The sequence below is a fragment of the Ambystoma mexicanum genome, chromosome 11, assembly GCF_040938575.1.
Source record: "Ambystoma mexicanum isolate Mex_15411 chromosome 11, UKY_AmexF1_1, whole genome shotgun sequence".
Taxonomy (NCBI): Eukaryota; Metazoa; Chordata; class Amphibia; order Caudata; family Ambystomatidae; genus Ambystoma; species Ambystoma mexicanum.
This window is the reverse complement of record NC_090934.1, coordinates 860,009,678-860,035,349: the sequence shown is the minus strand read 5'-3', so window position 1 is coordinate 860,035,349 and position 25,672 is coordinate 860,009,678. Positions and strand designations below refer to the sequence as shown.

At 46.2% G+C, this 25,672-nt stretch overlaps 1 protein-coding gene and 1 pseudogene across 1 annotated transcript in view; one reads left to right on the top strand and one right to left on the bottom strand.

Moving 5' to 3' along the window:
* Nucleotides 1-21,126, bottom strand: part of DAGLA (diacylglycerol lipase alpha) — a 323,287-nt gene extending 302,161 nt beyond the window's left edge. The window contains exon 1 of the mRNA XM_069623887.1: nt 21,015-21,126. The gene's annotated coding sequence lies outside the window, so the exon portion shown is untranslated. The remainder of the gene's footprint in view (nt 1-21,014) is intronic.
* Nucleotides 21,127-25,020: 3,894 nt separating this feature from the next.
* LOC138505273 (5.8S ribosomal RNA) lies at nt 25,021-25,172 on the top strand (annotated as a pseudogene).
* The last annotated feature ends 500 nt before the right edge of the window (nt 25,173-25,672 follow it).

Genomic DNA, 25,672 nt, shown 5'->3' with positions numbered 1-25,672 from the left:
GCATTTATGCAGACTGGTTGAACATAGTGGGGCGGGGGCCTGGTATTTTGTACAAAGATTTCCTGTACAATTCTGCACTCCTGTCCATGCTGCTTTCCACTTGTCTTTGGAATGTGTGGTTGTAGTGATGAGACCTGCACAGAGACCCGCTTCCATGTTACATTTGAATGATGCCTCATATTCCGAGCGGGTGCGGTATGTGCAATATGAGTTACGAGTGTGGCGCTTAGTGGACATTGGGCTAAGTGAAGTATCTTAGACCGGCCTTGCATTTGGTCCCCTTATGTGTTAGAGGTGGAATCGAGTAGCTGGTACATACGGTGGAAGCAGAGATTGTGGCAGTTATTGCCTACTGTGAGTAGGCCAAGTTGGCATTATTACAAACATGATCTTGAGTATTGATCACACTGGACAATGTTAGAGAATTTGCAAATAATGAGATGGGTGTCTTTTGTATTGTTTGTTTAGGTGCAGAAAATGCACACGACTCACTCCGTGGTGACACTAGCAACTGCCAGCAAGTACCAAGTCTGCTTTCATTTAATGATGGGGTACTGGGGCGCATTTAGTGGCACTGATGAATTTGTATAGCCGAAGGCGGTCCTGAAGAATATGGCCGCAATGACACGGGGCAATTGAAACCGGTTGACATAGATACTGGGAATAGCGCTGAAGTGGAGCGTATGCCAGAACTCATGATCTTGTAGAGCTTTGCTAATTGATCTCAATGGTCACCGTAGTCCTGTTTCGTAAAAACAGAAATACCGTATTTTAAGTGAAGTGTCCATACATCCAGGTAGAATAAAAAGAGAAGTAGTCCTGAGACAGCGACATTTTGTTTTTTAACTTTTGTGCTTTGATGTGCATGGTTGCTTTCACTTGAGCACTTTATTCAAAAATACCCTAAAATTACTCACTTGTTTCTATTTAGTCTTTAATATCTAATGAGATACAAGATACCAATTGTAGACCTCGAGCAAATCTGTTTGTTTTTCTTTTTCTATCCACTCCTAGACAGGTGGCACACCCCCACTCCCTAGGAAAAATGGGTGGTGGAGTCGGGACAGTTTGATCTGAACGGAGGATAGCACAGGGGCAACACGCTGGTCTTGGAAGCAAAACCATGCAGAGCAACAGAGGTTCGAATCCCGGATCCACACTTAGAAACCAAACTCAGGTGAGCTATTAGGTGCTTTATAAAAAAAATGAAATAAATAAAAATCAAATCTGTACTCTGTCCTGGTCGTAGTTTTCTGTGCCAGTTCGAATATTCTCATCATACACTGATAGGTTGTGAAAAGTTTTGTGTGGGTTTTTCTGTCACATGTGTGGTATAAGTGACTAGCAAAGGCATGTCTCATGCCTACAAACAGTCCCACTGAAGAAAACAAAACTAACCTAGTCAACTCAGCAACCTCCTACAAAAAGGAGATTATACGAACCAAACAAACATCCTACAACGAACGAATCAATAAAGCCAGTTCAAATACCAGGGAACTGTTCACCATCCTAAGGGAATTGGAAGCCCCTATCCCACAGATAGATAACTGCCTCAAGGACAAACCCTGGTGTACAAGCATCCAGAACGCCTTACAGAACAAAATTGCCCTACTCCAAAATAAGATTGCTAAGAAAAAAAGCCACATTACCCATCTCGGTCAAACCCCCCTCCATTAGTGAAACTACCAACAAACCCCATGTACACTTTAAATTCTCTCAAGTCTCAGTCCTCGAGGTGGAAAAAATCATACTCTCACTTAAACCATCCAACTTCCAAGGAGATAGTTGCCCGGCCCAAATCAAAGATGCCGCCAGAGACCTAGCACCATTTATAACTAAATTAATCAACTCCTCATTCAATTCTGGCACCGTCCCCTGCAACCTTAAGGAGTCATGGGTCCTAGCCCTCCTGAAAAAACAGACATTAGATCCCTCAATCCCTACCAACTATAGGCCTTTTACCACTGTACCTTTTTTACTCCGGATTCTCGACAAAATGGCCTACACCTACATACAGGAGTATCTTGAGTCTAACCATCTCCTCGGTGCCCATCAATCTGGCTTTAGACCACACCATGGTACAGAGACTGCTCTTATAGATCTAAAAATGCAGATTGACGAACTGAAGGACAAGGGTAAAACGGCCTTACTTCTACTCCTCGACCTGTCGGCTGCCTTCGACTTGGTGAACCACCAAGTTCTTTGCAAGCACCTGGCCATAGCCTCGTACTTCTCCCAAAGTGCCTTTACTTGGGTCAAATCTCTTCTCACCTCTTGCAGCAGTTGACCCGATCCCCATAACGTGTGGTGGGCCACAGGGCTCGTGTGTCTCCTCTACATTGTACAATATATTCACAAAGCCATTGTTCGATGACCTAGATCATCTGGGTGTCACCTACACCAACTATGCAGATGACACCCAGATGCTCATACCCCTCTCGGGTAAGTAGGACAAGGACCTGGCTTTGGTGAACAAAATCTACCTTATCATCCAGGCCTGGATGGCTGCACACGGCCTATGCATCAAAAATGATAAAACCGAACTTCTAACACTCGGCTCTACACTCAGCCTTAATAAACTAGGCTCAAAACTATACCACCTTTAATATCAATGGCAATGCTATTAAAGTTGCAAGTGAATTAAAAACACTAGGTTTTTACCTCGACTCTGCCTTCACTCGCAACAAGTTAGTGCCATGGCGTCAGCCACAGCCTATACCTGTAAGCTAATCAGAGCATGTGGACCCTTCCTCTCTAAAGAAAGCTGCACTACCCTCGCTCGAGCTCTAATACTATCCAAGCTGGGTAATTGTAATGCTTTGTATCTGGGAGCCAACAAATACATCATCAAGAAAATCCAAATACTACAAAATAACGCTTTAAGAGTAGCACATGGCAAACCAAGGCATGAACACAGCTCACATCATAGAAGACAGGTCAAATGGCTTTCCACCAAAGAAAAAATCATGCTAAAAACCCTAGCCATCACGCACAAATGCCTCAATCTCTCAGCACCGGTCTGTCTATCTTACTGAGAGAATTACCAGACAATGCTCCGAACGCCCTACTAGGTCCTTCAACTCTGCACGTCCAATTGTGCCCAGATTCAAATTATAAAAAGGCAGGTGGAACAAGTTTCCCGGTCATGGCAGCCCAAGCATGGAACGCCCTACCTCCTGCACAGAGATCTGAGCAACCATTCAACATGTTCAGATGTAACATCATAAAATGGCTTGTGAATGATGATATCCAGGACCGGATTTAGCACCTAACATACTAGACCCTGTCCACCCCCCACCCCCCGCCTCTAACAAGCCCCAGACTGACTAAAAGTAACCACTGGTACATATGTATACATCTTCCTGTAATTGTATTTAGTAAATTGAACATTTACCAATGTATGATATTCCTATTTTTATTACTGTAACTAAGCCTAAGTATTCCTGAAATGTGTACATATGTCTATACCTAATACCGTTATCGTTGCACCTCCCCACTATCTTTTCTACCTATACAAATCTTGTAATCAAGTCTAAAGTATTCTTGTAAGTAACGCTCTGCTATTTTTTCTCTGTAAATTCCTGTAACCATGCCTAAGTATTCTTGTAACCTTTTTATATGCGGGGCACCCAGTTACCCCCGGGTCGGGTGCGCCATACAAATAAATAAACAAACAAAACCACACCAGTTTGCCTCTGCCAGCGCTTGCTGATATTCTTGTTTCCAACTTTGCTCAGGTATTTATGCAGACCATTTTAGCAAAGTGGGGCGAGGGCTCGTCATTTTGTACAAAGATTTCTTGTACAATTCTGCACTCCTGTTCCTGTTACTTTCCACTTGATTTTGGAATTCGTGGTTGTAGCGACGGGACTTGCACTGAGTCCCGCTTCCATGTTACATTTGAATGATGCAAAAGGCAGGACGAAAACTCCGGGCACTGAACAAAGCAGCAGGCCGGCTTCTATGATCCCCAAACACTGGGCTTGCTAAAGCCCAACAACCACAGATTTGGCTTGAAAATAATTCTGCTTCAAGATTAAATAAAGCCAGATCTCCAGCTCACCATAGATCCTCCATGGCCAGAGATGTGATTGGCAACAAGAGACAGGATCTGGAGAGCCACATGGACCACATCCCATCCATACAGTGCATCCAGTCTGCACCTTCACTGAATACAGTCACCAGAAAAGTACAGTCGGCCACCATACGGCCAACCACACCAGCACTGTGTCCGCCAAGTCAGGGGTAGTCCTCCTTCGACACCGGCTCCCCCAGTCCCAAAGTGGGGCATAAAATATGCACGAATGAGGAAAATGATCATGCTCTTGAATGCTACAAGTGTGAATGCCAGAGAATCTTGGCCAGTTTGAAAGTATTTCCATCACATACTGGAACATGGGGCGACAGTGTTCGAGGAAGAGTTTGAGACTTTTGCAAATATTGAGATTGTCACCCTACACAAAATAAAGTTCTATGCCAGAAAGCAAGGAGGAGATTTGTTTGAAGTTTCTTCAAGGATCGAAAGGATGCCATGACCTGCAGGTGGTCCACACAAATAACCCCAAGATGCAAGAAAAATGCATACATACCAAAAACAAATTGTTAAGAGCAAGCCGTCGCTGTCACTGGTGAAGTTGGCGACACCACGGCCCACAAAATAGAAAGGAGACAACAGTCTGAGCAAATCAAGTCCATCCGCCACAAAGAAAGAGTGACAGAAGAGAGCACGAACTGGCACGAAAGAACAAGGGAAGGGACCACACACAGGAGAGCAGGTTTATCCTGGGACAGTGAACTGGGCATGGCCAATGAGCCCAGTCGCCCCACAAGGATCCCAGAGTGTGTGGCATTAGGATGTGTGGATCACTTCTTGAAGTGTATGCAGGCATAATAAGCCACACCACAGAGGTCTTTACAGTGATAGGGTAACAATATTATTTCTGATCTTCCTTCACCAACCCTCTGTCCCATGAACACCAAGGCATAAAATAAGCAGTGTTGCAAAGAAATTTGCTATGCAATTCTGTAGGTTTGCCAATTAAATTTGTGTAGCAGAGATCACTATTTAATTTAGCCTGTTCAATGAAAGCACAGCTCATCCTGCGTTCCTCGCTTGCTCCCAGTGCTCTCTGCACCCTCTTTTCTCTGTTCACTTTTCAAAAGGGCAACTGGGGAGAGAGTGCATCAGTAATCATCTCATCTCCTTCAGCAGTACTCAAGATAATTTTATTAAGCTAACTATATAAGTTCTGGCATAGAGCAGTACCACTGTTTTTTTTTTTTTTTTTAAAGATAGACATGCAATTCCATTCCTAAAAATGTGATTGGTTACATAATACATACAGTATTGCTACTTCATTACTACTGTAAAAAAAAAAAAACACACTGCACCGGATATGTTTTACAGTATACAGTTCAGGTTAGTGTATCTAAATCTCATAATGTAAACTAGATTTTATTTTGTTGGGCAAGATGCATCACATTGGCGAGTTAACACCCTTGAAAATGTACATGATCACACAGCCAAATGCTTTTGATGGCAAACCTAGTTCTGTGACCTGCTGGTTGCAAACATCTGTGCAACTGGTGCTCAACCCATGAGCTTATCCCATACTCCTTGACATTATCTCATCATCCTGTTGCTTTATACCAGCTACCCTGAAAGTGAGATGGCAGCATGCTACAATATTCCACCTAGGTTTTCCCAGTTCTCTGACTGCTACATTATCCACTCTGCTTAATCTCTTATTTTCTTTCCTCTTACATAATAAACACACAAAGCTAAATGGATGTTACACAAAGTAGTAATCAATAATTGCATCCAGTCTGTAAATCTACAGATCTACTGCAATTCCATACACTGTGGCCGGCTTCCAGAGCTCGCTTTGCTGTAGGATTATGATTTAATTATATATTAGAACCTGCGGGAGAGAGCTAGTCTAAATGTTTTAAGAGCGTTTTACATTTTACAGACTCTCATACAGAGCTGGCAAAGTCTACCTGCCCACTCGCATAGTCGAGTAGTTTTTATGACCGGTGAGTAGGATTTGTAGGAAATGTTTGAAACCATCTGACATTTACTTTGTAGTAAATGTCAAATAAAAGAATGGCTGGCCTCGGTGTGGCAGCAGTGTGCCAAACATAAAGTGGGTTTGTGGTGACTAGGGATGTAACGGTATAACGGTATACCGTTAAAGATACCGTGAACAACTTAATTGAACAATAATAACCGTCACGCTGTTTATACCGTAATACCGTTTATACCGTAATACCGTTTATACCGTTAAGGGTAGCTTTTCGATCTGATTTGGAAAGGCTGCAGTAAGCAAGTGCTGCGCAGTCTTGGCCTTGCACTGTTGGATGTGCCGTCTGCCAAGGGGGCCTTGTTTGGCAGACAAGAGCATAGGGAAAGTGAGGCCACATTAGTAAATGCAGCTTTGCTGCTGTGACCGCTCTTTCTCTGTGATCAGTAGAGTCGGGTCAAAGATCAGCCGACTTTGCACAAGTTTTGTTGAAAGCTGCCCAGTGCCTCAACCTTTGTGTTCCCCATGCAAAGCTGGTAACAATGAGCTGAATGACTTGCTTTATTAGCATACCAGAGACTACAGTTCATAGACTCCACCAGACCTGGATTTCATGGGCAAACTAGAACAAAGTTATTTTGTTTCAGGCATTATTTATTTGAAAGGCAGCTTACAGATTTTAAACGTTTTCACACAGTCGTGGTGCTCCGCACTACAGGTCAGATCTTCTATGGTGATAATCCCAATTTTTAATTTGCAATTAGCACGACCACAGGGACATCACAAGGGTGAGCTGAGGGCCTGAACTGAAAGTGAGCATTTTATTTTTCCTTTTGTTCGTATGTAAACAAATGTAATAAAACGTTCAGTGACTTGCAAAACAGTCGAAAAAGGAGCACTTTGCTTAGCAACCACTCAGCCAGCAGGAGCAGAAATGTATCGATTCAGCCTTGCCCGGCAACATGTGCCATTAGTTCAGTAAGTTAGGGTCCTACTGCACTGAGTAAACACACATTGGAACAGCTTTTGCTCTGGCTGTGCAAATTGTAAAAAAAAAAAAGGACGGCCAGTGAAGTCATGCATATCTAATTACTCTCCCAAGGTTTAGATTCAAGGAATTTAAGTTTCTCATGGTCATGGATCGGACAGCCATCCAGTTCTGTTTTAGCTTAGAATTCTGGGATTTGTAATTTTCCCACCAAAATGAAAGATGGAGAACTACACATCCCATAATTCAAAGGGGGAATGAACGGGACGCCCTTCTGATGCATTTCCACAAACAACATTAGCTGTCTAGACCAGGCAAGGACTGGACCTTACGGCAATAGGCCCATGGCTGAAGCAAAAACGTGAAATGCTTGTGTGGGCCAGTTTTTTGGGTCTAAGTGGGCCACTTTTTTGGTCAAAGTGGGCCAGTTTGATGAGTGACTTCACTATGCGGCTAATAGTTTTGACCACTGTTGCTGAATAAATATTCTTTTAAATGTACAATTTGCATCACATTTTATCATAAATCTCCCCCTTGGGTACTATTCAAACAGTGCTGCAAAAGGAATGATTTCCCATTTGCAACTGTGGGCCACTTTTATGTTGGTGCCCGAGACAATTTTATTCCCCAGTCAGACCCTGCTGTAGACTGTGTGAACACTGGGCCAATCAGTGCTTTCTGCTAGTAAATAAACTGCACCTCCACCCCCCACTGTCCTCTGTGTAGATTTGCACATTGGCACTAGAGTTGTTGCTTCACTTGATCCGTCACCTACCTGCCTTCTGCATATGGCACTGGACTCAAGCAGGCAGGACAGATTCTACATTCAATTTGAAGTATCCAGAGCAATGGGGGTGAAATATTTCTTAGGTCAATTCACCCATGAAAGCATTCCTCCCTCTGAACTCACATTACAGGGGTCCTAATGCACTCAGACCTTGACACCATCTTTAAGAAGGTAAATTAACATGTATTGCAAGAATCAAGAAAGAAATCAACAGCGCCCACTGAACGCTGTGCCTTTAGGATTACATGGTCAGACTCCGACATCAGACCTTCATAATACACCAGGCAGATGTTAAAGAAGCTATAGCGATTAGATCACTATGCAACCTTTCGGTTTGTCTGTGTTGGCTATGACATTTTGACAAAAGAAACACAATGACATGGGCTTTCAGACCGCATATGAGTGACTTTTCTCCCTTTAATGGAATAAAGAGTTGTCAAAACAAACTTTTTGCGCAGTGAGGAGTCATGATGCCCATGCCATGTGGTTCCAAAAAAATGCAAGTCGAGGCCAATTTTCAAAGCGATGACCTGTGACTGAGCAGCAAGCTCATTGCTCAAAATGTGCATTACAACACTACCACTAGCCACTCTTTCATTCAAGGCGATCAACGAGTGACCGCCATGAAAGACCAATTCTGCAGCCGCCTTAGATTCCTGGAGGATCAGCTAAATATGTGCAGAGACAAGTTTCAAAATGCTACCTTGCTACAGCAGGAAAATCCTGCCTGTGTATTCGTGAGTCAACTAAAACGCATTGACTTAATGTTAAGTTAAAGAACTTCAAATGCAAAAAGGCAATGTAAAAAAAAAAGTTTTTTTGGTACAAGTAGTTTCAGTTGGAGCAGTTTTTAATGCCATTCCATAAACCACATGTATGTTGAAAAGCCCAATTCTGGCCCTGGGTGCCTGGTTTTGTTTGTGATGATAAATCTGACAATTTATGACCTTTTTAACAAAATATTTGTTAAGATTAGTTAACTGAACCTGCTATACCGCGATAACCATGATATACCGTCATTTGGCAAGAAGGTTATCGTACCGTCATAAAACTAATACCGTGACACCCCTAGTGGTGACATGCTCCATTTAACAGAAAGCACGTTTACATTTTTTGTCCTCCATTGCTATGGGTTGTGTGCATTTCTTTTAGGTCGAGTAGGTAAACTAAGTTGCTCGACCTGCAGGTCTAGAGGAATTTTAAAGAATTTACAAGTCCTGACTCACCTCACTAATGTCTTACTTCAGTGGTACACAAAAATGCTGGCTAAGAAAACACAGACAACTTGGTATCTGCTCTCACACCTGCGGAAGGTCAAGTTCTTCCTCCCTCCAGACAGCTTAAGATCCACCATTGAAGCACTGGCCCTATCCCAACTCTGGATGGGGGCAATGCCCTCCTCGAAGGCTTCCCGTCGTCCTCCCTTGTTAACCTGAGAAGTGTCCTACACGCGACTGCATGCCTCATCAAGGGTCTACACAGATACAACCACCCCGGCCCTCATTGGCCTTGACTGGCTCCCACTGCCTGCACAAATCACCTTCAAGTCTTGCTGCATCATCCATAAAGCAGTCAGCCTCAAGTCACACTACCTGAGAAAAAACTCTGCATCTCCGGGAGACGGCACACCACCAGAAGCCAGGACATGAGCAGACTTGAAATCCACCGCTGCAAAAAGGAAAGGACCAGAAAACAAGCCTGCTCTACCTACACTCCAAGACTATGGAACCTCCTCCCTGTCAGCACCAGACTCCACCCCACGCTCCTACAATTCAGAAAAGAACTCAAGACCCCCCTCTTGAGTCTCTCCTCCTCAAACAGCCACCGCGCCACCCGACTTACAAGACGCCGGCCGCCCCTCTTCTCCCCTCCACCCCGTACCCCTCCTCTGTGCCCCTCTGCATCCTACACCCGCTGTATATCTGTTATGTTACCTCTGAAAAGCTCTGTTATGTATCTGTATTTGTGTATTCCTCTAAAGCGATCAAGTCGATTCTCAAAGCTAGGTCCGCACTCAATAAATACCATAATAATGATAAAAATGTGTGTGCAGCAAAGTGCAAGCATGCTATCACCACCTTTTGTCGAGCGAAGTACAAGCATGTTATCTCACCTTTAACCCTTATATCCATATTTGGGTTACCTTCTCAACAAAAAAACAGGTTAGTTTAGGAAGGCTTGTTCTGCCTACATTAATCGAGCAGTAATAAGTATTAGCCTTTATCTGTCCAGATACTCAAGCATGCCTTAATGATAGATCCCAAATACAGATGTTGGGCTTGCAGGTCTGCAGTTGCCCCTTCTTACATAACTGTACCACATCTGCCTGCCACTAGTAATTGGAGACGGCACCAGGTTCGAGTTTTCTCCTCACAAATTACAAGCAAGGAATCCATTATTAAAAACGTGGTTGGATCTCTTTTGGCCGTAAATATATATTTGTGCGTCTCAGCCCAAGTGGTTTATGTACCTTCTATGCCAGAAAAGGGACAAGTAAAATATCAAACACACAGACGGGCGCACGCTCACCTGGACTGCTTCTGGAAGCTCCTTCAAGAAAGATGCATTTGTAAATAGATTGAGTGAATGAACTAAAATGCACTTCTGCAGGACGCTTCAGAAATGCGGATTCTGGGGGTTGGTATTGGTGGTGAAAATTACACATGTTTTAATGTAATCTCTCCTGAGGTTTCAAAGAGTTTGTGAAGCGTGTGCCTACTATTGTACTGCCCAATTCCCCATGTGTACAGCTGCTGGCAAAGTAGCCAGGCCTGGGAGTCTGTCTTTTTTGTTAACCTCTCAATTTCTGCCCCTCAGTACTCGTTCTGCACACAGACAATTCCTGGCTCCGACACCTCTGTCAGTGGGCTCAGCTTAACCAGAACCCCCTTCCAACCATCAGCAGGTGGGCATCCAATATAATTATCTGGTGATGAGCCATCATAGCTCCCAGGAACACTGGAGCACACCTCAAGGCCATCAGGCAAACACATGACTTAATGTAATACCACCACCAGACTAGTAAAGGCCTCCATGAAGGTTCTGCCAGCCTATAAGGAAAGCTCTGGTCAGTTTTTATTAATTACATTTTCTTCTGGTTTAGGCACTGGAAACTACATTTACCCTAGCCCTACAGGAAATCAGCCTATCAGCCACAACTCCCAACAGAAAATGGGGAGCAACAGGCGCTTAAGATCCTGCTCCACCCACCCCCCACGATTATGTTCGGATCAGTGGTACCAGCAGCGCAGCTCCACAGGAGGTAGTTCTAATAATATTATTGCCCGATTGGGGAGAAAACCTGTATGATAAAAAACGTTATATTTGCATACATTACTAGGTGAAAAGGAGCATGGATTACAAACAGATATCAAGTTGTAAAGCAACAACATATTTACATTCAAAATAAGCCTTTTCGGAATGTTTATTACTTTTATTACACCGACAAATAATTTTAATCACCATACTAAAAAAATATAGAAAGTGAAATACTTCCATCTGCAAAATAATGGCTGGAGCTTGGATTCATCCCAACAATCACCATCGCTCACTCCTACGTTTCCATAACTTTACATGTTCTGAGCTAGGTCTGTACTTCTTTGACTACCTGACCTTTCCTACTCTTCCCCTTTCCTGATGTCCTGGGAAGCTGTAATCTTTCGACCACACAGACCATGGTCTGGTGGCCACACTGGGCGGGGTCGCAATTTGCCCGTCAACGGACAAGGCTCGGCACTACTATACTGGTGATGGGCACAGTACAAAACACACAAAAGATGGCATATATGCATGTACTCCTGTTCGCTGTCAGTCAATAAAGTGCAGTCAAAGGAAAACACACGGAAAAGGGATATTATGAAAGCGGCCCTTTCCACATTGACTGGGATATTATTCCCATCACTTTCCTGCAACAGTATACCTGGTTGTTTTGGCATACATGTTGCTATCCACAGCTAGCCTAATCATAAAGACTGACAGACAGTTTTTATTATTTCTCAGGTCTGTGTATCTCAAAGGTACAAAAGGCAGGTGTCCCTCAATGATAGGTGCTAGTGTATGTGTGTGTGTCTCAAGGATAGCTGCACCTCTGTAGGTCACCAGGGTTTCAACCACAAAAGAATACGCCCGCATTCATCATCAATCCCTGGCCACCTCAGTCTCCTCTGCACCAGAAGATCCAGCCCTAATTCTCCCATCACTCCACAAAATCCCCTGTTACAACACTTAACAGGGTGGGCTAGTGCACCATTCTGCACCACAGCCTAGTCTTCTAGCCTTCCAATACCTCAGCAAAGTGATGAACTTCCCAAATGCATCTCGTGATATACCAAGGAGACATCACAAGGATATGACATCAATGGGTTGGTTGGCTCGGTATACACGATTAACATGCTGTTTCCACTAAGCGAAAGCAGACAATGCACGAAAAAAACAATCACACAACTTTCTGTTAACGCTCCAAAATCCAATCAAAACCACAGTGGACAAAATGGGCATCAACGATTGACATCTCCTTTTATCATTCAAAATGTGTTTACTCCATTATGTTCAATGGTGAATTCATTCCTACTCTCGGTATTGTCGGAATAAAACACAAAGAAAACATTGAATAATGAACTAAAGATTAGCTGAAAGAACAAAACTTTGCTGAAAGAAAGCAAAATATAATGCGAATACATAGTAACTAACCATCTTCCAAGGATCGTAATTAGGCGACAACAGCTTAAAGAGATGTCTTAAGACTGCGTATGTGGATGGGATATAAACGATATCCTTCTGGAAGAGGATATTTGTTGCAATGGTTCGGACGGGAGAATTAAAGGTGGGCAAGAACTTTATGATTCCTTTCATCACATTATTAGTTCAACTCATGGCTCAACTCATGGCTCAGTCATACCCCTAGGGTGGGGGGAGGTTTGCCTCAGTTTGAATTGGAATCGAGTCAAACCAGTTCAAATCATACACCTACTGCTTGGATCAAGGTGAATCAATTTGAATAATATCAGGATAAAGTTACATAAAAGTGGGGCACAAGTCCTAAAAAAAGTGGAGGGACTCATTAATAGTCACACTCAATCACGGTCTATAGAAAAAACGATTTTTCAGAACACATTTAATATGTATAATCATTCCATCAGTCATCTTTGCTCTAGTTACTATATCAGCCATCTTAGGTCAGTCTGAGAGGCTGTCTGTTGCTTACTCGTAATCCACACGAGTGATGGTGAAAAGGCAAAACTGCTATTTTTTGCTGTACGAGTAGTTATAAAAGGAAAAAGGAAAAACAGCTATTTTTGCAAGATTTTTTTCAGTAGCAGCGCGGGGAAGACAACAACATTAATTAAAAATGATGCTCAGAAAATGTTTTTTCTGAGAAACCAATACTATATATATATATATATACATATATACATATATATATATATATATATATATATATATATATATATATATAATCGTATATATATAATCGTATATATTAGTGAACTCCCACGAAAAAGAACTCTCTCTAAAAAACGCTATGACATTGTTGTTATTAATGGCAGTACGTATCATGCGTGATTATTTCACAAAAGGAGGAAACAAAACTGTGTTGCCTATTAAGCGAACCAAGGCTAAAAGTACATTAAAAAACAACAACATTTTGCTTGATGGTACATCATTATCAAAACAAGTACATTCTTACATTGTATTTTTTCATCATCTGTTTTCATTATCACTCAACAACCCCTATCATTTGTATACACCCTGAATCCAGAAAAAGTGTGTGAGGACATATGTACAGGAATATAGGGATTTCGGGGGTAAGTTGTACATGTACATTAGTCCCCTAGTTATTGGATGCTTGGAGTAAAACTCTCTACACTGTTGTCGTGATGTTAAGTGGGGAGAAAAGCTAGTTCAAAGGGAAGTGACGTCACCGCAAAGTTCATGAACTCGCCTTTCCTAAAGGGAGAAACTGCACAGGATAAATGAGAATTTCCCTTCCAGAAAATTCATCAGATGCCGAAAAAAATCCTGTGAGAGGAGGTGGTCTTATAACTTTGCTGGTAAAGCATAAAACACGCCTCTTGTCAATTCCTTTAACACAACTTTCCACACATGCTTCAATCACATTTTGAAATGGCTTAGTGGATAAGCTGTTGGCCTGCCCACTTGAGGATCTGTGTTTGTATCCCCCTTACTGGAGTGATCAGGCACTAAGCCACTCATTTCATTCACAGGAACACTGTTCGTTCCACGAGGGGACCTCTGAAAAAGGTGGATAGACGCCGTCCACCCTCTGATAAAACCGTGATAAAATAAAGTCAAAACGGAAAACGCTGTCGAAAAATGTAGCTCAGGCCAGCAGACACGCACTTGAATCGGGGACCCCATCTTTCGAATCATTTTGAGTTTCAGCAGACAGTGTTTTGAATTATTCAAACTAATCCGAGCCCCCACTGTTTGCACCTGGTTCAAGCAGGTGGGCCTGTTCGTGACATGAATGATGCAGTTGTTTTCTGAACCAAGTACTAAAAGTGTGTGCCACGTACTGCCAACAGATGTGCCCTGGTGAAATTGTGTTTACTCGCCGACTGACAGAAAACGTACAACCATTTAGGGTGTGCTGTCCCTGGTCTAAAAGGATGACTTTAGTGACCATCCTGGGGTCATCTGATGATCATCGAACTACACTAGAAGTCATTCCCACATCATCAGACGTCATCACGCTGTTAAAGTCATCAGCAAATATCTCAGAATGGTGGATGATGATTTGGGGATGAGCTTAGGATAACTTAATGAATATGCTAACATTATCCCCATTTTAGAAAACTCTTTTGTTCCTGATGCTTTTAGGATGACCTATTGATCACTTCAAGAGATTGCACGTTTGTCCCTGATGATTTGGGGAGGATTCTGGGATGATCTGCTGATTACTTCAAGAGCATTGCCATGAAACATGTTTGTTCTCGATGATTTACTGATTACTTCAGAACATTAGAGTTTGTAGGATGATATACGGACCAATACAGATTGTCATTCTGCTTTTGCTTAGTTGCACTTATGCTGAATGATCCCCCACTGTGGCAAGTGTAAAGCTTGAGACTATGTTGGGCCAAAGTAGAAGTCAGAGGCCAAAACATACCATGCACCCGTGAGAAGCCTTTGCCATCCCAGTCAAAAGCAGGCACCCATCACCCTCACAATCCCCAATGTGGCATGGAAAAAGCCTGTGACTATGTTGGGCCAAAGTGGGAGAAAGAGGCCTAAACATAGCATGCACCCCCTGGGTGAGAATACTTTGCCATCACAGTCAAAAGCAGGAACCCAGCACCCTCACAATCAATACATTTCCATACTGACTTGTTAGGTAAGAATTGGTGTTGTCCCACTGTGTGAGCCTACACAACACTATCTGCTTGGTATTAGGTAATCTCACCTTTTGGTATAGGTCTGAACTACACAGGTTGGCAGTGTGACTAAGCAGCCAGGCCTATCTCAAGAGGGATAACTGAGCTGTAGAGCTGTACAAATAAAATCTGTAAATACAAGTAGCCAAGTAACACTTACACTCAAGGTTTCAGTTATAAATAGTTATTTATTTAATTAACATCATTTTTTAAATAAGCGTTCTTTAGAAAGGCAATTCATGTAACAATGTAAATATACTTTAAAATTACTTTTCAGAATCAGAGCAAGTTAGTGGATAATCTTTGGATATGCTTCATACACAATTGCTACACCGTGGGGTGACTTCAATCACAAGGACAGTAATGGCATTTATATATCACACTTGCAGATTCTGAGGTTGCAGAAAGGAAAGGTTTAAGGAAGGAAAAAGGTTAAAGAGGTTCTCAGTATATGTGAGGACAAATAAATCTTCCAATGAAATCTAGACAAGCCTTTCCCAGCAGTAACAGTCTAAAACAAGTTACCACCCATGAGGGACAAACCATATCAAAGTCAGTGGGCTAGAAGAGTCTGCAGGGACCCAGGACAGCCAAAGTCAATTTGAAACAGTCTGTGGAGCTGAGGCACTTCTTAGAATCAAATGTCTTGCACAAAGTTAGAGAGTTCATTAGAAAATCACTTGTAGGGTCGCAAGCTGTGAAAACAGAGTTGGAATCAACTCTAAAAGTAAGCCACTGCAATTCCCAACTGAGAAAAGCAAGGCTACAAGACAGTGAGGTAAGTACCCCAAGTCTAAACACTACCTCTGGTTTGAAGAAGAGTGGTCCAGTTCTGTCCTGCTACCGCGTTGCAGACCCCGTATTCCTGAGCCTTAGTCGTGGGGACAAGAGGGAGGACATCTGTAGGGCTCCTGCGGTGGTAGTTCGGAGGTCTTTGGCACCTACGGGCTCTTTTCGGTTCAGCTGCACTTTGCGGGTTTCAGCGCTTAGTAAACAGCACTGTTGCGGATTTCTGGTACCGGTTGGGCTTCCTTCACTCCTTGGGTCTGGTGAGGGGACTCTAGCTCTGGTCGTCCTGCTTCTGGAGGGTCCTTAGGAGACTCCAGGAGCTTCTAGCCGGATTTCAGACGTTTCACTCGACTACGGATTACTCGACCACTGGCACTTGGTTCTTGCAGCAATTAAGAAGTACAGCCAGACAGGGAAGATGGTCCAGTGGAGTTAGTCTCTGGGTTAGTTTGTCCCACTAAGCCAAGGGGAGAAGTCCATTCCAGAGCTTCTCTGTCTGAAAAGGGAGTTTCATCACAGCAGCAGGGCTTCAGCGGGCAATTCAAAGGTCCAGGAAGATGCAGCAGGCTTTGTTCACGGTTTCTTCGTCAGGTGTTTCTCCCAGTAGTCTACTCAACCTCTAGTCCCAAAACCCTCGACTTTTAAGCAGGTTTCTCCCATTCATGCACAGCCTAGGCTGCCAATCACACATCAGGGTCGCTGTCCTGAAAGGACAGCCAGCCAGCCATTCAGGACTGGTTGCATTTAGGCATTCCTAGAGACAAAGGACAGGGGAGTTTCGGGTCCATCCCTCACATCTGTCCTTCCAGACACACTGGAGCCAGAGGCGGGACTCAGGGCTGAAGTGCGCCAACGGCAAAACAAACAAAGGGCTTCAATCTGTTTGACACAGATAGTAAAACCCAAGAAAGACTTCACAAACAGAAAATGGCAAAAAAAGAAGACAAGGGCCGTTTTGATAAAATGGTCACCACGGGTGCTATACTGCAGCTGAGGGTTCAGCCTGCGGTAGAAAAACACAAGGGTAGGAAAAATTAAACCACTGCCACTAGTCATTTAAAAGTAGGGAGGGCAACATACACATGTTACATGAGAATGTAGGATAAGGGGCTACTAGATAACCCCCCAGCACTCCCAATAAAATGGTGTGTGCTGGACACACAAAGAGAAAAGTAATTTTCACTTTACTATTCTTGGGAACAGTAGTTCACACAAGAAAAGGTATTTTAAACCTTATGAGAAATCTAAAGGATTTCTCAGTGACACTGCACTGAAGTTGATGTGCGTCACCATACAAAAAGTAGATGCATATGGAGTTTGACAGACTCCCAAAACAGTGAAAACACATAATCCAAAGGTCAAAACACATGATGCAGTGGGAAAAGGGTCTCACTCACTCCAGGGTTAAAATTAAAAAGTGCTACAGTCCAGCAAAAGAGCTGGGGGTCACTGAGGTTATTAGCACAGAAATGGGAATCCTCCCTAACATGACTGCACCAATATATGCCAGTATTCACATGCACTCCTTTACACAATATTCATGTTTGCTTTGTGCAAAATCCAATAATTAACAACCATAACGAAAAGTACCTCCAGGATTAAAAAAAAAAAATCTAAAGAAAAGGATCCAAAAACGAAAGAAGCAATAAACAAACGGAACCACACAATCCCATCAACTACCCACAACCTACCAAATACAAGCAACAACAAACCACAAACAGCAAAGACTAAACCCAAAAGACCATGAAAAACACCAATCGAAAGAGGACGCCCACTACAGAACACAACCCACGCATCAAGCCTCGCCACAAGAAAGACAAAGAAGACAAATAGAAATAATAAGAAATCCCAAACCACTCGGGAAGGCACGGACCAGCATGATCCCACAACCCCAAAAAACTCGACAAACATCTGAGATGGCCCAAGGAGACATACAAATAGAGCAAAGACAGACTACAATGCTCGCTACCTGTCCACATACGACAACGTGGTAAACAAAAACAGCACAGCAACAATTAACCGACAGCCAACAAGCTTCACGAATACAGACCCAACCAGGACACCAAAAGGATGACAACTAATAAACCATCCTAACCCGGTATCCACCATGGACAATACCCCAACCAGAACAAGGAACAAATTGGAAACCATCACACTCACTCTACACCCACTATATCACCAAGACAAGAACAGAGGGGTAGCGACCCTATTTACCAACCGGAAACGAACCAACCCCACCATAAACCTTATCGGTCTACTCGACAAAGACTGACCAACAAAGAACCACTCCACCCAAAACACTCAACCGGGAAAAACCCACCTGGAATGGAAACTCAACCAACACCACACTGGTCAGAACAAGCAATACTAACAGTAACACAAAAGGGAAATCCAGCAAACTACACTGCAGCCTCCTCAACATTAGATCCATGGCAAAACACTCAACAGAAACCAATGACCTAAGCGAAGGAGGCACAGACGTGCTCTTCCTTACAGAAACGTGTCTATCGGACAACTATAAAGCCATCGCTAATGAAGCAATACCCGACAATTATAAATTAATACACGCCAACAGAGAAAACCGAAAAGGAAGTGGAATCGCAATTATACACAAAAAACACAACTGAGCATCTCGAATCATCAAAACCAACGCGGAAGACTATGAATCCCTCCTAATAAAGATAGAACTCAACGACCAATCCAACATAGTATTCATACTGATCTACAGACCATCTTCTTACAACCTCAACTTTGCAACAAAACTAGCGGACAAGGCCGCCATGCTATCAACCCACCACGACAACCTAGGTGAAAGAGATACCACCAATATCTAAGACACACTTAACAATTGGATCAACAAGGCCATTGACCAATTAGCACCAGCTAAAACATTCAAAGCAACACCACCAAAAAAACAGGCAGCAAAATGGTTCACAGAAGAACTGAAAAACACCCAAAAAACAACTGCAAAATGGAAAAAAATGGAGAGAACAATACACCAGACAAGACTAAACAAAATACCAAAGACAACTCAAACTGTACAAAGCAACAGTCCTCAAAGCAAAAATAAATAAATAAAAACCTACTACGCCACAAGAATCGGCAAACAATTCATAGAAAGAACTCCATCACCCCTACACAAACACTTTGTGAAAATCACTTACACCAGAGCAGGGTCTGTGTAGTAGCTGCACAGCAGTTACTGCCTCTGCGGGCATTATCCTGTGCAGGTATAATTATATATTTAGTCATTTGCACCAGAACAGGGTGTGTGTAGTAGCTGCACAGCAGTTACTGCCTATGCGAGCATTATCCTGTGCAGGTATAATTATATATGTAGTCACTTACACCAGAGCAGGGTCTGTGTAGCAGCTGCACAGCAGTTACTACGTCTGCGCAGGTATTATATATGTAGTCACTTACACCAGAGCCGGGTCTGTGTAGCAGCTGCACAGCAGTCACTGCCTCTGCGAGCTTTAGCCTGTGCAGGTATTAGATATGTAGTCACTTAGACCAGGGCACGATCTGTGTAGTAGCTGCACAGCAGTTACTACGTCTGCGAGCCTTAGCCTGCGCTGGTACTATTATATGTGTACAGGGTCTGTGTGGTAGCTGCACAGCAGTTACTGCGTCTGCGAGCCTTAGCCTGCACATGTATTATATATGTAGTCACTTACACCAGAGCATGGTCTGTGTAGCAGCTGCAAAGCAGTTACTGCGTCTGCAAGCATTAGCCTGTGCAGGTATTATATAGTCACTTACACCATAGCAGGGTGTGTGTGTAGTAGCTGCACAGCAGTTAATGCGTCTGCATAGCTCTCAACTCACCCGCTTTTGACGGGTGTCACCCGCAAAAAGCAGCCAGACACCCGCCCACCCGCCAGCTCATCTGTTTCACCCGCCTTGGAGTCACAGACTCTGGAGCATACCTCACACAGGCTCAGTCTTACTAAATGAGCCAGCGCAGCGGGAAGAAATAAAAACAGAAATGTAGGCAGGGCCAGCCTTAAGGGCAGCAGCGCCCTGGGCGAATTGGTGCCCCCCCCCTCTGCCACCACGCACCCCTGGTTAACAGGGGGCAGGGCGGAAGGGCGCAGGGCAGAGAGGGGCCCCTTTTTTTTTTACCCTCGTCGCTCCGGCGAGGATGTTAAATAGGGCCCGTTAGCACCCCATTGCCAGTGAATGAGCCTGCCGCTGCGGGTTCATTCAATGGCAATGAGGCACCTGCCACGCCTTCTGCCACCACGCCAGCTCGGGGGAGCCCTTAAAAGACTCCCCGGAGCTGGCGTGGCGGGAGCAAAAGGTGCCCTGGGCGGCGAGACACACCAGGCGGTCGCCCGGCTCACCTCCCTCACCTCCCCCCCACCACCTCCAAGGCTGGCTCTGAATGTAGGGAACAGCCACAGAGACTCAGCACTGATAAGCTTCAACGTTCTATGTTGTGTTTATTTAGCCTCATGTGAGACAGTATGTTTTTGTTTATAAATATAATACGAGATTAATTTGTAACAAAAACGACACCCTCCTTACAATCAGCTGTCTCACTTGCCAAGCCCCCTAAACGCCCATTCACTTAAATGGGCTCTCACCCCACCCCAAAATAAATCTGGTGTTTTCACCCACCTTGGTGTCAAAAATGGTTGAGAGCTATGCATCTGCGAGCCTTAGCCTGTGCAGGTACTATTAGATGTGTACAGGGTCTGTGTAGTAGCTGCACATCAGTTACTGCCTCTGCAGGTATTGCAGAGCCTGAACCGTACCGTAAATGAGCTTCGGAGCAGCTTCTGTGTCTATGCCAACAACAGGCTGCCCCGTGTAATTTCAAAACCAGATGTTTAGAAAATCACGTAGAATATTTAATTTCAACAAGCGGTAAGTGCAACACAAAGAATTACAGCTTTAACGCGCATTCCTAGAGGTTGCAAAACGGCTCCTCTTAACAATATAACAAAAGGATAAGAACGTCTAAATTGATGGATGCTAAAAGAAATGCATATAAAATTCACTACGAGAGCTGAAACGCATGCACTCACCTGATGCTGCCTGGAAACGGGACATGAGCGTTCCGTAAAGGGTAGTTTTCTAGTTCCCATTCGAGAAAGGTAGCGGCTAGTTCCCATCCGAGAAAAGGACCATGGCAATGGCCCGCCCCCTCTTCTTCACGTGACCTCTGATGTCATCTGTGATTTCCGGAGCAGTGAAACGGTTCCGGAGCAAGTTCATTGAGCGGCCGGGGCTTAGCGGGAATTTTGAACGCTCTGGCTGCCGGTGGAAGTGCAACCGGACCCTGCCAGCCTTTGGCTTACAGCGTTTGGGATGGGCCTTTCAACATTGGGAACGTTTCTACGAGACCCCGTGGAGCGTCAAGGCTCTGGATGCCAGGTTGCAGAACAGCAGCAACCCGTGTGCTCTCGGCTGGCTGTACATATAATTGGCATTTTCTTCCGGATACCGTAAAAGTTCCTGCAAGACAACCAATTTCGATAGGGGAGCGAGAAACTACATTTACTCTAAAAATCATGCTCATGTATTCAACATGAAAGGTATGCAGGGCTAAGAAAAGGAACATGGAGACAGTGTATGATGGCGTTTATCTGACCATGGGGAGGGGGGCCTAATAGAGGGATTTAATGTTTCATGAGGGTGTGATTATTAGGATGGGCTGTTTTAGAGGGGGTTGGTTGGGGCTATCTGTGTGTGATTTGGGATTGACACACATGCACCTGGGGGAAGCGGCATCTTGCTATTTGGAGGGAGGATCGGGCATTATGGTATTGGACTAGAGAGAGGGATTGGGCATCTTGGTGGGGTCTGAATGGTTGGATAGGGACATGCAGGTGTGGGTCTGGCAGGATGGGGCACATTTGTGTGGATCTGGAGAAAGGGGGCACATTGGTGTGGGTCTGGAGGGATGGATAGGACAGTGGTGTGGGTCTGGGGGAGGGATAGTGGTGGGGGAGGGTTGGGGTACATTGGTGTGGGTCTGGGGAGGGATGGAGGACATGGATGTGTTGCTGGAGGGAGAGATGGGGCACAGTGTGTCTGGAGTGTGGCATGGGTCATCTAGGTGTGGTTTGGGAAGTTGTACGGGCATTTTCATGTGGCTCCGCAGGGAGGTGGTGGGGCACATTTGTGTGATCTGGGCGGAGGGATGGTGCACGTGGGTGTGTTTCTGGAGGGAGAGATGGGGCACAGTGGGTCTGGAGGGTGGTGGTGGGGGCACATTGGTGTGGATCTGGGCGGAGGGATGGTGCACATGGGCTCGTTTCTGGGGGGGAAATGGGGCACAGTGGGTCTGGAGGGTGGGGCATGGGTCATCTAGGCGTGGGTTGTGAAGTGGGACAGGGCATCTTGGTGTGGCTCTGGAGGGAGGTGGTGGGAGCACATTGGTGTGGCTCTGGAGGGAGGTGGATGGGGCACATGGGTGTGGCTCTGAAGGGAGATGGAGGGGGCACATGGGTGTGGCTCTGAAGGGAGGTGGATGGGGCACATGGGTGTGGCTCTGAAGGGAGGTGGATGGGGCACATGGGTGTGGCTCTGAAGGGAGAGATGGAGCACATGCGTGTGTTTCTGGAGGGAGAGATGGAGCACAGTGGTTCTGGAGGGTAGCATAGGTCATCTAGGTGTGGGTTGGGAAGTTGGGCGGGGCATCTTGGTGTGACTCTGGATGGAGGTGGTGGGGGCACATTGGTGTGGATCTGGGTGGAGGGAGAGATGGGGCACAGTGGGTCTGGAGGGTGGCTTGGGTCATCTAGGTGTGGGTTGGGAAGTTGGACGGGGCATCTTGGTGTGGCTCTGGAGGGAGGTGGTGGGGGCACATTGGTGTGGCTCTGGAGGGAGGTGGTGGGGGCACATTGGTGTGGCTCTGGAGGGAGGTGGTGGGGCACAGTGGCATGGGTCATCTAGGTGTGGGTTGCGAAGTTGGAAGGGGCATCTTGGTGTGGCTCTGGAGGGAGGTGGTGGGGGCACATCGGTGTGGCTCTGGGGGTGGTGGATGGGGCACATTGGAGTGGCTCTGGAGGGAGGTGGATGGGGCACATGGGTGTGTTTCTGGAGGGAGAGATGAGGCACAGTGGTTCTGGAGGGTGGAATGGGTCATCTAGTTGTGGATTGGGAAGTGCGACGGGGCATCCTGGTGTGGCTCTGGAGGGAGGTGGTGGAGGCACATTGGTTTGGGTTTGCTTGGAGGGATGGGGACATTGGTCTGGGGAGGGATGGCCGCATATTGGTGTGGGTCTGAAAGGAGGGGATGGGGCACATTGGTGTGGGTCTGGGCGGATGGGGGCATACTAGGATGTGTGGTTTTAGAAGGGGTTGGCTAGGGCTATCTGCATGTGATTCAGGATCGGGACATGGGCATCTGATGTAAGGGGGACAGGCATCTTGCTATGTGGCAGGAGGGATGGGGCATCTTGGTGTGGTTCCGAGAGGGAAGGATAGGGCGTATTGGTGTGGGTTTGAGAGAAAGGGATGGCACACATTGCTGTCGGTATAAAGGGCGGCTTAGGACACATTGGTGTGCATCTGGAGGGAGGGATGGGGCACATTGGTGTGGGTCTGGAGGGAGGGATTGGGGCTCATTGGCCGGAGGACGGATAGGGGCATCTTTCTGTGTGGAGGGAGCATGGGCCATCATGATATGGGTCTTGAGGAAGGGATTGGGCATCTTGGAGTCTGGAATGGAGGGACAGGGCATATGATGGGGGCATGTCAGGGAATGTTGGAGCATGTGGGTCAGGACTGGAGCACTGGTGGGAAGGAAGGTGGCATCTGGGTGTGAATGGAGGGATGAGTATGTTTGTCTGGAGAGAAGGATGTTGGTTTATTGGAGTGGTGGGAGCATGTGTGTGTCGAAGGTATGGGGTAATTGGGTGTGGGTATAGAGGGTGAATGGCGCCATTTGAGTCAGTCTGGAGGTAGAGGTGAAGCATATGGGTGTGGCTCTGAGGGGTGGAGCATCTTGGTGTAGGTATGGAGGGACAAATGTTGGTGTCTTTGTGTGGGTTCGGATGGAGGGATGGTGGCATGTAGGTCGGGAGGGAGGTGGAACGTGTGTTTGGAAGGCGAAATGGGGCATTTGAGTGTGAATGGTATCTGCTTGTGGGTGAGGGCATGAAGGATCATTAACAGCGGAGCAGCGGGAGGGAGTGCTGTGTGCCCGACCTCGGTTGCATCCCAGATGTGCACACCCACAGCCCGGAGCACCTCTCGCAGAGCAGTCCGGTGCGTGTGGTCAACCAGGCACCAGGGAGCGGGTATTCCATTCCACCAGAGAGGGGTCTGCAACCCAGCAGATTGCCGGGGATGCCTGGCGTGGTTGGTTTAACCTGCTGGGGATGTCCCCAACCACACACCGGAAAGGGAGCCCTGCACAGCCCCCTCTCCTCACTGAGCCCTCCTCTGCGCTGGCCGGGGGTACGCACTCCTCTCTCTGACCTGCCAGTGGGTGGGCATTGGTGGGCCACACCGCGGTCAGCAGGGAAGCCCAAGTGGGGGCAGCCGGGAGCCGAGGGAAACCTGACTGCTCTCAAGGGGCGCCTCCCCAGGCAGACAGGGGCCCGGCACGCCAGGCATGAGCCCTGAGCCATGGTGCAGCTGTCTTACTTGACGGTGGGCGTGAAGGTTCCAGCTGCCCACATCTGTGGGCGAGCGATGGCCAGGCACGATGGCACAGTGGGTGACCTTCCCTTTTGCCCAGGTACCTGGAGTTGGGCCCTATGTGGCTGGGCTGGGGTTTGAAGACTCTAGCGGTCCCACCCAATCCCCTGTCTGTGCTGTCTCTGGCCCGCCTCACTGTCCGTTCTCCCCTAACCCCCCAAAAGGGAAGCGGAAGGGGTCTGGGAAGGATCAGGCCGTGTGGGCAGGTGGCGGAGCGGCCTACCACCATCCCCCTGGGAAGCAATGTGCTGCTGCAGGTGGCGGTCAGGCTGAGCACCTGGATTATTTTTTTGTTTTTGAAACCACAATGGTTTTGGCCGAGCTAGACAGGGCGCTGGGCTGTCCTGCCACAGGCGGAGTTGCCTCCCCCAACCTCTCTGCAACTGCAGGCAAGTGGATCACTCGACTCATGCATCAATGAAGAACGCAGCTAGCTGCGAGAATTAGTATGAATTGCAGGACACATTGATCAACACGTCGAACGCACCATGTGGTCCTGGGTTTTTCCCGGGCCTACGCCTGTCTGAGGGTTGCTTGTACATCATTCGCCCTGGGGTGTTCTCCCAGGGGCGTGGCTGGGGCTGTTGCAGGAACCCCATTCCATTCATCCCCCTAAGGTCAGACCTCGATCAGCACTGTCGCTGGATCCTTGGTGGCCGACGCACCCCAGATGTGGTGGCGGCAGCAGCAGGCTTTAAAAAAGCCTGGCGCACCTTCACCCTACGCCGGAGCACCTGGCCGTGCTGTGTATGGCTGCCTTTGGTGTCCCGCGGCTGCGGGATTACCATGGAGCGCGGACCTCGTGACCATGTGGGCTTCGGTCGCAGATTGGGACAGAGCATGCTCACCTGGGCCAGAGCCACAGGGCTGGGGCAACCCCCCCGTACGGGCCCGAGGCCAGCTGCCCTGAGCGTTGTGCTCCCCGACCACGACCTCATACGTGGTGACCTACTTAATTTAAGCAGAGGAAAAGAAACTAACCAAGATTCCCTCAGTAACGGCCAGTGAAAAGGGAAGACCCCAATGCCGAATC